This window comes from Struthio camelus, chromosome 7, assembly GCF_040807025.1.
Source record: "Struthio camelus isolate bStrCam1 chromosome 7, bStrCam1.hap1, whole genome shotgun sequence".
NCBI classification, from domain to species: Eukaryota; Metazoa; Chordata; class Aves; order Struthioniformes; family Struthionidae; genus Struthio; species Struthio camelus.
In genome coordinates this window covers 42,925,729-42,941,215 of record NC_090948.1, presented here as the reverse complement: position 1 = coordinate 42,941,215, position 15,487 = coordinate 42,925,729, and the positions used below count along the sequence as shown (strand labels likewise).

Here is a 15,487-nt window from a genome sequence, read left to right as displayed (position 1 = left end):
GTGCAAAATAGGTGCCTTCTCATTTCAATTTGCCTGTCCTGTGATTCTGGCTACGTGGTTCTTGCAATGCTTTTCTCTGCTACTTCAAAAGTCCCATTTAATACTGAGCATTTCACCTCTCTGAAGGTGTCTATAATCTAATGAAATTCTCTCTTGATCTCCTTCAGTAAGCTAAGCAGGTCAGCCCCTTTATATCTCTTGGTCAAGGTATTTGTTCAGGTCATCATATATTTGCTTGTCGTTATCTTTAGCACCATCTGTAATTGTTCAGTATCCTTTCCCTCGGTGCCGCTGAGTGGCAGCAGGTGGCCGCTCCCTCCATGCCATGGTCAGGAGAAGGTGCTGTGGCCTTCCTGAAAGCCTCTCGAAGGGAAGGTATGGGGTGATCAATGTGGGAAGTGCTTCTCTAGCCAACGGCTACATGAGGATGGCCAGCCCTGCTCGGAGGCAGAATCAAGAGTGGTACCCAAGCATTTTGAAACTGTAACCAGCAGAGGCAAGGCAATATGACTGTGCACATTGAGGGGCCTGGTTGCTCCTGTGCTACAAACCCCATGTTCTTGAACAGACCCTTTATGTCTCAACAGACACCTTTATGGTGTGTTTTTTCCAGCAAGTCTTTTAGGAGGAACAGAAGGTGCCTGATTTCTGTACTGGGTTTCTGCCCAGGGTTTCCTCCCTTGTCTGTGCTGTGTATTGAATACTGCTCATGGTCCTTCAGCACTCCTAGCTGTCTGGGGATTTACTGCAGCACCGAGCGGGCTGATGGACTCACCCTCGTCCTCTGCTGTTGCAAATCTTAAGCTCAACCTATGGCATTAAGATCCAGCTAGGAAATGCTTCCCATGGTTTCGAACGGCAGGAAACAAGTGGTCTGCGCTCTGTTTTGTTTTTTTTTTTTTTCAGTCTTTCCTGTAACGAGCAAAATCACAGAATCCCCAAATGGCCAAGGTTGGAAGGGACCTCTGGAGGTTGTCTAGTCCAACCCCTTGCTCAAGCAGGGTCATCTAGAGCACATTGCCCAGGATCGCGTCCAGGCAGGTTTTTCATATCTCCACAGGAGGAAATAAGTCTAGTGGTTCCCAGTTCTCTCTCAGTAATGGGCAATGCATCACTCTGGAGAGAGACTTTTTAAGAGAAGCCAACACGTGGGAGGAATATATATTTCCCTGTGCCCTAAGACAAGATCCTCCAGGATCCTGCAGTCCTGCTGCAGCAGGACAAATCCACACGCTGACCCTGAATGCCAGACCTTACATTTGAACTGAAAGAGGAGTAGGTTTGCTGGCAGGTGGTTGCTTCTATGCGTATTGCTTCTGCGAAGAGCAGCTCTTTTCTTCTGGAAAAGCTGTGGGGGGAAGAATGGGTCCTAATTTGTCTTAGTGTGCTAAGAGCATGAAACATAGCTCACCGTCCTCCTGTGACCTAGCAAGGATTTTAGAGCAAGATCACGGCAGGAAAAAAAAAAAAAGGATAAAAGGATAAAGCCTGGGCAGGCGATAGTTAACATACCCACTTGCCTAGACGCTTCTGAAGGCCATTTTATGGCTAGATGGTCTTTCCCTACCTAGAAACCAGCGTTTTGAGTCTAAGGTCTTTTGGAGGTGTTTTCTGGAAGTGAAAATGATTACAAAGACTGGAGGGATGGACAGACGATATCTACTGGTTTGCAATCTTGTCCCTTAAAATGTATTGACTTGCCAAAAAAGAAAACGAAAAGGTGCTTAGCAGAGAGATGCAATTTTTTTTCCTCCAATTTCCTTTGAACTCACTACGATCATCTATAAATCAACCACGGGACGTAGGGAGATTTAATGTATGATTCTTTTTGGTGGCTAAATGCAACCCTTCCCATTTTTCTTCTGTAATCTCTGGGATAAAGCAGCATGACTGCGGAGTTTGCCCTCATGGGGCAGTACTTTGTCTGCCAAGTCCAATAACTGGTGTTGACTCCTGATAACGACTCCTTTAAAAGAAATCTAAGGTATGAATAATTAATACCTGTTAAATTATTTAGGCTGGAAATACACTCCATGAACTTTGCAAGCTGACCATGATAAGAATGAGTAATTATATTAGTTAACCCATAAGGCATGCAGCTAGCAGATCTATTAGCAGGGCAATTAGTTCACATTTTAGTCTGCTTTACGTTTTTAGGAACAAGCATGAGCCTCACAGCTTTAAAAAACAAAAACGGGTTAAATGATGTGGTTTGAATGCTCAGCAAGCAAACTGTTCAAATTCAGTTGGATTTATGTTCAAATGGCAAAGTAATGCTTCTTCCTTTTGAAAAAGAAAAATAAAACTTAAAAAACAAAAATCTTTAATCACTGTTCTCTGCAAGAACTTGAAGCTGTTTCAGAATGCTGTTAGCAGTGCGATGAAAGAAGTTATCCTCTAGATACGCTGTCCTGGTCTGCAAATTTCTCCTGGTCTTTCTCTACTTGTTGCTGAATAGATAGCAGAATAGGAAAAAAAGAATCAAAAGATTTTTTTAAATTTGTATGTATGTATGTATTTTTGGAGCCATTAGTATCATGGAAGAAGTCTAATAATAATGTACACACATTTATTTGGAGATTGGATTTATTTGGAGATTGAGAGACAATTCAGGTTAACAACTTTGGGATGGTTATTGAGATCTGCCTGTACGCTAAAAGCTCGTACAAGTAAAAAGGAAAAACAATTTAGTAGTTAGAAAGGAAAACCGCTGCATTAATTTGAAGCTTTGAATTCAAATAAGAAGTTGATTTTAGAACTTTAAATGGTCGTTGTCCAAATACGCAGTGCTTAGTCCGCGTTATACTCTCCTGTAGATGAATAAGGACTAGCCTCAAAAAAAATTGATCTTTTTTTCCAAACAGTATGAGCTAGTTGTAATATAAACAGATAAATGTTTTACATGATTAGGCTATAGGCTTTCCTATGGAAATATCCACTCTCTGACTCTTCCTACCTAGAAATAGAAGCAGATATATACGGATTTGATTCTCTTTGTGGTTTTGTTTGTTTGTTTTTTGATTTAGGTTTTTTTTGCATAAAACTAAAGGCATTCTATGGAAAATGTGTTTATGAATCCTTATTTACATGGGGAGGCACCTGCCATCCTGATTCCTCAAAGAATATTTCTAAAAAAACTATATAGGTTGAAGGAAAACCATCTCTGAGGGATTGCAGTTTTCTCCTTCTCCTGTTTTTCTTATTTGCACTGCTTTTCTCTGTGAAGGTAATCCACAGCTAGTATTGAAGTTAAACTGATTCCCTTCCTTATGGCACTGGAAGATCTCTGTTAAAATGGGTCAATGAAAGACTAAAGTTAAGAAATCCTTTCTGTTCCCCAAGCTGAAATGGGAAGGCATGGCATTGATCTCTTCTCTGAACTTTTCCCACCATCTAGAAATTATTGAGGTAAAGGGAATCACAGAATGGTTGAGGTTGGAAGGGACCTCTGGAGGTCATCCAGCCGAATCCCCTTGCTCAAGCACACTGCCCAGGATCACGTCCAGATGGGTTTTGAATCTCTCCAGCGAAGGAGACTCCACAACCTCTCTGGGCAACCTGTGCCAGTGCTCTGTCACCCTCTCAGAAAATAAGTTTTTCCTCATGTTCAGCTGGAACTTTCTGGGTTTCTGTTTCTGCCCATTGCCTCTTGTCCTGTTGCTGGGCACCACAGAGAAGAGACTGGCCTCATCCTCTTGACACCCTCCCTTCAGATACTTGTACACATTCATGAGATCACCTCTCAGTCTTCTCCAGGCTGAACAGGCCCAGCTCTCGCAGCCTTTCTTCAGAGGAGAGATGCTCCAGTCCCCTCATCCTCTTTGTAGCCCTCTGCTGGACTCTCTCCAGGAGTACCATGTCTCTCTTGTCCTGGGGAGCCCAGAACTGGACACAGTACTCCAGGTGAGGCCTCACCAGGGCTGAGGAGAGGGGCAGGATCACCTCCCTCCACCTGCTGGCAACACTGCCTAATGCACCTCAGGAGACCCTTGGCCTTCTTGGCCACAAGGGCACGCTGCTGGCTCATGTTTAACTTGTTGTCCACCAGGACTCTCAGGTCCTTCTCTGCAGAGCTGCTTTCCAGCAGGTCAACCCCCAGCCTGTACTGGTGCATGGGATTATTCCTGCCTAGGTGCAGGACCTTGCACTTGCCTTTGTTGAACTCCAGGAGGTTCCTCTCGGCCCACCTCTCCAGCCTGTCCAGGTCCCTCTGAATGGCAGCACAGTCTTCTGGTGTGTTAGCCTCTCCTCCCAGTTTAGGATCATCAGCAAACTTGCTGAGGGTGCACTCTGTCCCTTCCTCCAGGTCATTGAGGAATATATTGAACAAGACTGGACCCAGGACTGACCCCTGGGGGACACCACTAGCCACAGGCCTCCAACTTGACTCTGTGCCATTCACCACAACCCTCTGAGCTCGGCCATCCAGCCAGTTCTCAATCCACCTCACCGTCCACTCGTCTAGCCCACCCTTCCTGAGCTTACCTAGGAGGATGTGATGGGAGACAGTGTCCAAAGCCTTGCTGAAGTCCAGGTAGACAACATGCACTGCTCTCCCCTCATCTACCCAGCCAGTCATTCCATCCTAGAAGGCTATCAGATTGGTCAAGCAGGATTTCCCTTTGGTGAAGCCGTGCTGACTACTCCTGATCACCTTCTTGTCTTCCACATGCTTAGTGAGGACCTCCAGGATGAGCTGTTCCATCACCTCTCCAGGGATGGAGGTGAGGCTGACAGGCCTGGAGTTTCCTGGCTCCTCCTTCTTGCCCTTTTGGGAACTGGGGTGACATTGGCTTTCTTCCAGTCCTCAGGTACCTCTCCTATTCTTCTTGACTTTTCAAAGATGGTGGAGAGTGGCCTAGTGGGAAATGCCCACCGGGAATCTCAAAACCTGCTCTAGGGGATTTGGTGAGGCTTTTTAATAGGATGCAAACTGCCTCCTGGCAGAGGTATTATGGGCCTTTTTCAAGCGAATATACTGTAATCCAGGGAAGGACACCTTGGTGTGTGTAGGCCTGTTTCCTGCAATCCTTGCCTCAAATTCATGCTGCGTGTCTCACTGCCTTAAGAAAAAGAGACAAAATAAATCGTGGGAGGATCGTACTTTGCTGCAAATGCACCAATAGAAATGCTACATAGACACAAAATGTGTTACCTCCCTCTACGAACTTAAGCCAGGACGTGGTCTAACTTATTCTTAGCTAAAAATCTGGGCTGACCTTACTTTGCCCTCAAAGATTTGGGTTCTGGACCATTTCAGCCTGAGGATAAATTTATTTCCCTGACTCCCCTAATCTGTTTATGGTTTTGATTTGCCTTTTTAAAACTTTATTTACCCTGCCTCCTAAGTGTTCCTGTGAAAACACAAGCTTTAGGGTGTGTGTATATATATATATATAAAAAAAAATATATAAAAATCTTCCATTATAGTGGATCACCTGTATTGATTCTTTCTCCATATTTTAGACCTCCACACTCAGCATTTGTTGTTCTGCTGCCCAGTCAATATCAGCTCCTCCTGGAAATTATGTTAGTGTTTTTAAATAAGAGTTCTCTTGTGAAATTTAATTTTCTCTGTACATCTGAGGAGCTTTAGGATTTCTTTTTTATTTTTGAGATGATGGATTAATTACAATTGGAGTTGTATGCCTATGTGTTTTTATATATAATGATGTTAGCATATCTTATTTTAGTTTAATTATTTTTTCTACTAAACTCTTGGAAAAGTCATTAAAAATTGAAAGTAAAAAAGATTCAGACTTCTGAAAACTGAATCGTTTAAAAAGTCTAAGGAAATGAGACTAAAAAACAGAATTGTGATATATATTCAAATTGAAATGTATTCCTTTTTCAGACTGGTCATGTTTAACAGTTGCATTCTTCCCCTAATGTTAAGAAACAGCGTTTTTTTTAAGGTTTACGTGCCCCTGATTTTTATGCACATGCTCAGAGTTGTTGCACTTTATCTTAATGGTAATGCGTATCGGCTTTTTGAGCTGAGCGCCAGGAATTGGTGTGAATCAATGGTCTCCTAATGGTTCCCTTGTAACATCCGTCCTCAGACCTATTAGTGAATCAGATCCTCGACTCAAACTCTGGGAAAAAATCATTTAATCTCTCTCCGTCTCTTTGTGGGAAACGTCATGAGCTGTAGTAGGATCGAATACCTCCTGGAGGGTCCTGTAAGTTGGTCAAAATGATTCCTAGACAGGTTGTCCGTCTCCGGACGGAGATGGAAATGACTTAATGCTATAAAATACGTTACCACTGGTGGGATTAATTCCATTAAACAGAAAAGTCTTGAGAGGCTTCGTTAGCAGGTGCTTGCCCAGCCCTCTGCAAAGGCAGACGTGCTCGGTGCTGTACAAGCATCCAAGGGAAGGACAGAGCTTTTAGCGGAGTCGCTGCAGGGGAAAAGGCAGAATATACATGTGCCCCTTAATATGCTGTGCACTTGCTGCTTTAGAGTTATAGCAGCTAACTTGAGAAACACTTGTAATATTAATCCTACCTGCCTCCTGAGAAATGCCATAGCAGCAATATATCGATGGGAATTTCAAGCTGCATTTGAGCAATAATTCTGGCCTCTTGGGTCTCTTCTTTTTTCTTTAAATGCAAGCATGTTTTTACTTCTATGTTGCCTTTTGATCGATTTTTTTTTTTTTCAGTAGATGATTCAGAAAGGATTCGGTGTATTTGCAGGCGTACGCCTCAAATAGGGAGAGCTGGTCGGTAGAGGGCGGCATTATACCTTGCGTTTGGTGTTTTCTCCTCCTAAAAGAAATTAGAATTAAATAGCCGAGGGAGAGGGGGAAAAAAAAAAGAATGTGGAGAATGCCGTGCCTGCCAGAGCGGCAGGCCATGTAAGGGAATATAGCGGGGCCAAATACCCTCTGAGCGTGGAGGAGGCGTGCTACGTCACACGGAAATCGGGAGTTGAAAACAGCCGTTTTACTGATAGTCATGGTGATTTCGAGGGGAGGAAAAAAAAAAGGAAAAAAGAAAAGAAAGAAAAAGGATCGATTTAAAAAAAAAAACAACAGACGTTTGTGTATCCATAAAGGAGCAGTGCCATTTTCAGAACTGTTTCTGAATTAGCGTTCTTATTGAAAGAGCAGAAATAGGATCTACGCTGGCTTTCCATGCACTTGCTGCATACCGGTATCAATCTTTTATCTTCCAGCAACATGAGAACCATTTACATCATGCCCGATGCTTTGAGGATGAGCTTGTACACTAAACTTTGCGTGTACCGATTGCATATAAAAGGATATGAGAAAATAGCCATTGTTAAGTTAAGGCTTCAACTGAAATCAGTTCTTGCAGAGAAGTGGGCTATAAAAGGCTGTGACCAAACTTTAGAAACGTTGGTTTCTGGAGCAGGGAGAAGCAGATTCAAAGCTCACGTTGCCTTTGCAGGCTGATCACTTGTGATTGATAGACTTTTTTGTCTAGCTTTGAGGAGGTTCCCAGGAGTTGACCCCGTGATTCCCTGTCAGTGAAATCCGTGCTGTTCTCCACCTGCATCAAAGAGCAGGAGATGGCAGGGAAGTGGCACGTAGGTAAACCTTCCCAGCATGTTTTAATCCATGTTTTAATTGTGTGCTGCAAGGAGGGCTCTGGGTCAGAGCAAAACCAGCCAGAGATGGAGCCAGAAAAGGGACCACAGTCCCAGTTTTGCACAGCCTCAATTGTCCACGGCTGGTGGCGAAGAGACGCAGGAGCTTGAGGTAACGGCCGTGCAGCAAGAATGGGGAAGGAGCTCACGGTGCCTGGGTTTAGCTGCTAAATTGGAAGCAGGAATTTTGCAAAGGAGAGAACGAAAGCGCTGTCCATCCCCTGATTCGCCCAATGCAGCAGGGCAGTCGATCGAAAGACACCGGCCACACTTAGGGAATTAGGCCAATGCTGGCCTCTAACGCTCCGAAGAGCACAGCAAGCAATGGCAAAGAGGAAAACTGTGAGCGTCAACATTTTTACGCAGAGGGCTCACCGTGACGGAGCTTTCCCAAGCATAAATAAGAAAGCACTGTAGAAAGCGGTGGAGTGCTGTAAAACCTTTGAGAAACCTGATGTGAGCCCGTGTTTGCAGCTTCTGGCTGGCTGGTTCACGGATGCTTCCTTGGTGCCTTGCTGCCGGGTCCTCTGCGGGACACAGCCGTTAATGATCGCGGAGGTCAACTCTGAGCGCCAAGTCTTTCCGAACTGTTTTCTGGAAGAGAGGGTTCAGCGTTACTAGAACTGTGGCCATAAAGATTTCTAGGTCCTTAAGCAAAAGTCCAATATTTCAGTAAAATATTTCTAATTGCACAGGACATGTAGCTGTTAGAAAAGGCCTTCATAACAAACTCTCTCTTATGAATCTATTTTTGAAGAAGAAGGCAATTTTCAGTGCAACTGGTATTTATCTTCCAGAAACAGCAGTCTGTTTTTCAGTCACATAAAATACAGGTTTAAAATATACCTTTAGTGTTCATTGTTGTAAATATTTGAAGCATTAATATTTTTCAATGAGCACGGGAACCAATTTGATTACCTAAAGAGACATTATACTTGTTTACAATGCATTCATCATAAAATAATGGTAACACACTGGTTATTTTCATATTGGTAGCATAATACGTGTTTATTACTAATCCGATCTCAAATATAAATGAGTTGTTTTGAAGGTTGGACAAATTAGCACAACAGACCAGGCGAATTATGGTAGTTGGGTGGTACGGTACTGGCAAGAGGAGATAAGAAACACTGCAGGGTCCAAAAGGCGACGAGAGGGAGCACCCAGAATTGCAAGTGCTTGGGACCAACAGGTAGTTTGATGCTGTTAAAAACAGGAAGAAATGGCATCACGCAGCTTCGAAATCAGGCCATAGAAATGAGCTGCTATAGGTTAAAATAATTTGGGGGAAAAATAAGTCGCTTGCTGTTTCTACCTTTCTGGGTACGTCTCTTTCAACCTTTTGCAGCTGGAGAACTGATTAAAAAATCGGCACGTTGCAGAAGGCAACACAGGTTTGAGAAAGAGAAAGGTGTACCTATATGGTAAAAGAAGACAAACGTGGCTTTTGGTCGACCTGAGTTTTTACCAGCACACTGCTGAAAACCTCTGCAAAAAATACTACTCAAAAATGTGCCTTTAGAAGCTACTATGACTAGCTGGGGTCCAAAAGAGTCTATTAAAAAACAAACTCGCGGATGATCTCACCCGGGAAAGGTTAGTAGGTGCAGATGAAGTCAGAACCATATGCATAAAGATGGGACGTGACCCCAGATGTCCTGATACCCCATTAAGTACCTGAGTGCCTGGATCATGTAACACAATTAACGTCAGATCTATATTCTGCCCAACGGCTTTCTTAAGCAACTTAATACAAAGAAGATATATAGCATATGTTAGGCAGTCGTAAGGTTTCTGGCTGTGCGGGTGCCACGCGAAAGCTGCTAGCTTTGCCGGGGTGTTGTCTCTGAAAATGAGGTTTGTGAAACCTTCAGTGTACGTTGACCGTTTGGTCACCAGATGACGTGCAGGGCTCTACAAGGCATTCGGATTTTGTCTCCGCTGCATTATTTGTGTCCTGGGCTGGATTATTTGTGTCCTCTGGCAGCAACCCTGTGCCATTCAGTGCATGGGCTGGGTAACAGATGAGTCACAGAGCTCTCCCACCTCTTTACAGCAACCCTGAGATATCGTATAGCAGAAGGAGGACCATACGTTGAATAGTGAAGATAAAATGATCCCGGAGCACTGGCTGTTCTGAGCGGTTACACTCCGATTCCTGGCAGGGGAAGGATTTCTCCTGGCGTGAGATGAGAAGCGTGAGGACGCAGGCCTGGCCCTCCCAGCCATCTCAGCGTGAAGATCAGTGGCCTCAGATCCAACGTGCAGCTCCCACCTTCCTTCAGAAGTTGCAGCTTCCCCTGAGCTCGTAGATACATTTGTGCGAGCCAGAACGTGTTTGCAAGCTTCTCAGCTTTTGCCTCTTTTTCCAACTGTGTCAACTGAGTTCGATTTTTACTACAAACTTCACCTCCTTTATACCCTTCAAGCATCATGGTTTCACGAGTAGATCGGCTTCCTTACATTTAGGATAATTGGTCCCTGGATTCATTTGCCAGTAGCTTTTGGCTGAAAGCAAAAGAAAACTACATTTCCAGGGCTCTCCTTGTTTAAATGCTGCTTTTGCTCTACATAGTCAGTGCCCTGGGACTGCTGAGAAAAGCAGGGGCATAGTCAGTGTCTAATTGTAGTAACTGGAAAAAAGCACTAAGTACTTATTTTGGCAGTTTTCGGAACAAGTTGCTGCTTAGCGTGAACCTGAAGAGCCTTCTTAAGGCAGCTGGATCATTTTGAAGCTGTTTCTGACTTAATCCAGCGCAGGGGAGGATGCACCCAAGCTTTGCTCAGAGCTGACCTAGCTGGGTAGTTCAGCCCTGTTTGGGCAGATGATAGGAAAAAATAAACTAGTTGCTTGAGGTGTGTATGGACAGGAGGGCTCAGGCTCTGAGATCACAGGCCTAGCTCCACTCTAGACCTAGCTGCAGACCTGCTTCCTATTTGCAGCTCTTCTTCTGTCTAGGGGCAACACGGAGAACGGACTCACTCTCTCCTGAAGAAAGCCCATCCTCAAAGGTTTGGTTTAGGTGGACGATATGAGAACATGCTAGATGTCCCCTCCTACCCCGCAGGGACTCGCAAGCACCAAACGGGCACCAAAGCGAAGGGGTGGAGAGACTTTCTGCCACCGTGTGTGATCAGCTCATGGGACGAGCTGTTAACATCCAGCTGTCATTGAGACTGTGGGAGAAAAGGCATGGCGTATAAAGAAATCTTTCAATTGATGTGTGTCAGATGCTTTTTGGACTGCAGAGGATCCGTGGTTTCTATAGACACATAGACAGGTTAGCTGTGAATAGGGTCTTATTAGCAAGGGAACGAAGCCAGAGGGAACTCTTACGGTTGCTCTGATGGAAGGAAAAAGTAATAGGCTCTTAACAGGCTTATTGAATGTGCATTCAACTTCCCGTTTTACATAGATACTGGGAATAGTTTATTGTTGTGCCATTTATATGCAAAAAACTCTCGTTCCTCTCATAAAGATGACTGATGCTCTTCTGCCATTTTGGCTCTGCAGCCCTCCCAGGAGGAACCACAGGTAGAGGGTTTCCTCTGGTCTGAAAAATGAAGATGGGCGGGTTACCTTTCACATAAAGACCTCGTCAGCACGCTATGTCCTTTGTGCCTTTAATTTTTCTGGGCAAAGGGCCCTCGAAGGAGCATGGGAAGCTTGCATCTTAATCTGATTCTGGTACGTGCATGTGTGTATGTTGGGGGCAGAGGGACTGAAACTGCTGTGTTATATAAATACTCCGGTGCTATTATACCGTTGTAACGTCTCATCATTTTGCCTTGCGTGACACAAGCATTCATTTCGGTGTTATTATGTATGCCTCTAATGTGATATAAAAAGCTAAGCATATTACCAATTACAGTGCAGCACACTATTATTTTTTTTCTTGTCTCTGCAGTGAGCATTTTTTGTCAGTTAATAGATCTTGGGGTATTTTTCTCATACACTGTCTACTCAGAATGATCCTTATACTGGGAGGATTTCCTAGGGCAGGCTGGAACAGTTGCCTGTTCTTCACAAGAGCTACTTCTCAGTGTTTCTTAGTGATAATGGAGGAAAAAAAAAAGGAATCTACATGCTAAAGAAAAACCTCGAGATAATCCAGCTGAGACGTTGATTCGACTTCACTTGGGAATCAGTGGGGTTTAAGAGACAGCACACACCACACAAGTGTATCTCCAGCCCTCCGAGGGGGAAGAATAAATGGGTCTTGATTCTCATTTTTAATTGATTCTACATTCATCAATGCTGTGTGCAGGGAGAGGCTCGAGAAAGGCCCAAAATGAGGAATGTCCAATGTCACGAGCTAATAGGGCTTCGTTGTCAGAGAGAAATGGGACTGAAGCACTCCCCAGATACTGCTGATTCCTGCTCCTTGGTCTCGGTGAGGCGGCTCTGCGATGCTGTAGTTCTAGCTTCATCGGTATCCTTGGGAGCTGAATTATTCCCCAGCTGCCCTTTGAGGACATAAGATAAGTTTGTCTCAGCTGGGAGCCGCCAAGGAAAAGTCGGATGTGTTGGTGTTTCAGTAGGTGGCACTCCTTCCTCTGTGTCGGCATGAGTTTTGGGCCGGTGGTGGAGGTAGCATCCCACAGTTGAGACGCGGTGGCTTTCACAGACGAACTGCAAATCAAGTGGGTTATGGCATGCTTTTTGCAAGAGTTCAGCTTATGTGCGTGCTACCTTTCAGTATGTCTTTCTGTATTTTTAGTCGGCCTCACATCGTAAAGGTGTTACTCTGAGTAAGCATATAGGCAACGTACTCTGCTTTGCAAGTGTCTCTGTTCCCAGCAGCGGCTAAAGTCACGTGGGTGCTATACCTGCCAATTCTTCCCGAATCCGCACAAAGCTAAGACAAGCAGGGAAATCCGCTGCAAAAGCCAAACAGTTCAACTTTTGCTTTCTGCTGCAGGCCGGTCTGCTCCTGTAGACATTTTGGGGAAGGCGTAAGGAATGGATTGCAATGAATTAGGCAGGGAAAAAAAAAAAAAAAAGGCACGTCCAGGAGGAGGGAAATGTTTATGTATGTACTCCGTCATGCACCCCTAGCTTCTCCTTCCTTGCTGTCCTGGCTGGCTCTGGCAACGTGACGTTTGCCTGTCAGCGATCCAGCTTCATACCTGAGTTTTGATTGGCGAGCTCCGCGCGATGTTTTCGGAATAGGGAGCCTTCAAACATGTTTTGAGCGTCGAAGATGGCAGCTGAGTGGGTGCGTTTGGTGACAGATGATCCTTGAAAGGTTTAGAAGCCAAGCTATTAAAACCCAGAAGCTGTGCGCGGAGGAAATATTGTGAGTGTATCAGAACCTGTGCGGGCAGAGGAGAAGAAGAAACACTGATGTTTCGTGGGGAAGCCCGTGATTGCCAGTAGCAAGCAAGCCCCGGCGGTGTTTTGGGGTAGAGCTCAAGCCCTCTGTAGGATTTTTTTTTGTTTGGTTTGGTTTGGTTTTTCCAGTCTGCTGCTTACTGACATCGGGGCCGGGTGAGACACAGTATTGCAGTGGTCCGATCAGAAAGAGGCTTTGGGACCTGGAGGAAGTTTGGCTGCTGGCTCCCGTAACAAACTACAAGCCGGCTTCGTGTTGTCGTCCCCGGACCAAGGCCCTTCGTTGCGTTCCTGCCACGCGTCCATGTAAAGCTTTTTTCTTTCCGTACGCTCGATTGAGAAGACAAAGCAGCTGCTCTGAAAACCCGAGTGTTTTGCTGGGAACTTTAAGTTGAAAAGAACGGGATCAGAGGATTTATTTTGATCGGACTGGGGCAGCGGGATCTCCGTGCTGCTGAGACTGCAAGGCGGCCGATACCCCGAAAGCCCTGAAGCGTGAGCCGCACGGGCAGCTGCGGTCCCCCAACCCCACTCGTCTGCTGGTTTCTTCGGAAGAGCAGTAAACAACCAAAACCAGGCAGCCGTCTGCAGCCTTCACAGGACAGGGCTCTGCTGACAGGTTGTAGACCTTTCGGCTTCCTTGGTCTCATCTTGAAGGCTGGCCTTGGATTTACGGCTGCTCACCACAAATCTCCGACTGTCACGTAAAATCTCTCTTTGGCTCTCGGAGGTCTTATGAGACCAGGAGAATGGGCTTTCCACCTGTAAATAAATATTTTCTTTAGCTATCATTAGCCGAGTTCCCGGCCAGTTTTATTTCCCGTAAAGCCAGCGGCAGCAATCTCAGGGATACACTAAAGAGCAGATATGCGAGTTTCTATAACCACTGTGGAGAAATACTTGTAAGAGAGCATCCTAAGCATACGATGCCTCATCAAACACGTCAGCCCTGACAGCCTACGCCTCTGTCAAGCAGCATTTGTGATGTTTTTCTCCGAGTCCTTTCTGATGTTACTGTTGTCTCAGTCCCAGGCTGCGCACCTCTAATAGAAACTAAGTAATACGGCTTTGCTGCCTTAAAATGGAAATGTTCAGAGGATATTTAGTACTTTTGCTCCTAGTGAGTTATGTAAGATGTAAATGGAGGAAATATATAGCACCCCCCACCCAAAAAAAAAAAAAAGTCTGAACTTAAAGCGCGTTGTCAGCCCATGGAAAAGACCACTGAACTTTGAGTTTGTGCCTACCAAATGCATCAAGAAGACTTAAAACTGAAGCATTTTACATAAGCCAAATCTGTTTTTTCACGTGCCCCTTGAAAAATGCAGGAGGTACCAAACACATTGCAGAACCTGCAAAGTCTCATGCAAGATTTATTAGAAGAATCCAGGCCCTTGCAGACAACCGCTTTGAATAGGGGAGTAGTTGTAATTCCTCATCTGTTCGTTGTTTTTTTTTTTTTTTTAATTTTATAAAGACCATCTGCAGGTTGAAAGCTGGAACTCTGGACTCAGCCGAGCGCCAGTGTGTAACAGGAGAAAAACAAAAGCAAAACCCATAAACGCTGTCTCTCATTTCCAACTAATGCCCAAGTTGGAGGTCTGGACAGCCCTGCCAATGGCAGATACAAATGTGCAGCTACCACCCACCTCCAAAAAAAAATGTATCCATCACTACATCCTCCCCAAATCCAACTCCCAGAAAGGGAACGGGAACAGCTGCTTCTGGCGCCTTGGAAACATCCAAGCATGCTGCTCTGGCGGCTGAGCACTGCAAAAGCTCTTGGGGGCACCTACATCTGGCTGGGCGGGGGGGGGGGGGGATTTCTACCCCATCTCCTCCAAACCATACAGTCTTCTCGGGAGACCAAACCCAGCCATACTTTTTGCCCACAGATCCCTCTCTGCGTCCAAGGGGGCCAAGTCCGGGAGCTGTATCTGTCACAGCATACATCATCGTCCTTTTTCTGTGCTAGCAAAAGGCAGGCAAGAAAAAGAAAACAGAGCCATTTGGCACCGAAGGCTCGGCTGATCCGGCTCATTTGTTTTGTTTTGTTATTTTTGTGCCGCAAACCCATAAACAGTATTGCATAGGTAGACCCAAAGTGCCACCGTGGCTTAGCACGTGGAAAGTCCTGGAGCGCGATGCACCGTGCTCGCATTCCTGGAAAATCCTGACGTGTCTGGTGCAGCAGAATCTACTTTACACCTCCATATAGGTATTGGGGCTACACAGAAAGTGCACCCATATTTTAATGTGCTTTTTTAGTGCTATGGGACCCATAAGCACTGCCTCCAGATTTTTTCCAGCGAAGACATACTTGACCGATATTTACCTTAAGACCTGAGGGATTGGAGCCCAAAGCTCAGGCTGAGCAGGAGCCATGCCGTTGCCCGGTGCTGGCTCGTGCTTTCTGTTACAGAAGACAGTGAAAACGGGCTGTAAAGAAATCCTAAGCACGCGATAAGGTGGGCAGGTTCTGTAGGAACAAGTAGCACTTTTGGTTCAAGGAGACGGTGGGACGGGAGAAGAGC

The 15,487-nt window shown here is 45.2% G+C and overlaps 1 protein-coding gene across 1 annotated transcript in view; it reads left to right on the top strand.

Moving 5' to 3' along the window:
- The window catches only part of PRKG1 (protein kinase cGMP-dependent 1), a 543,168-nt gene that overhangs the window by 23,721 nt on the left and 503,960 nt on the right, over positions 1–15,487 (top strand). The window lies entirely within an intron of this gene.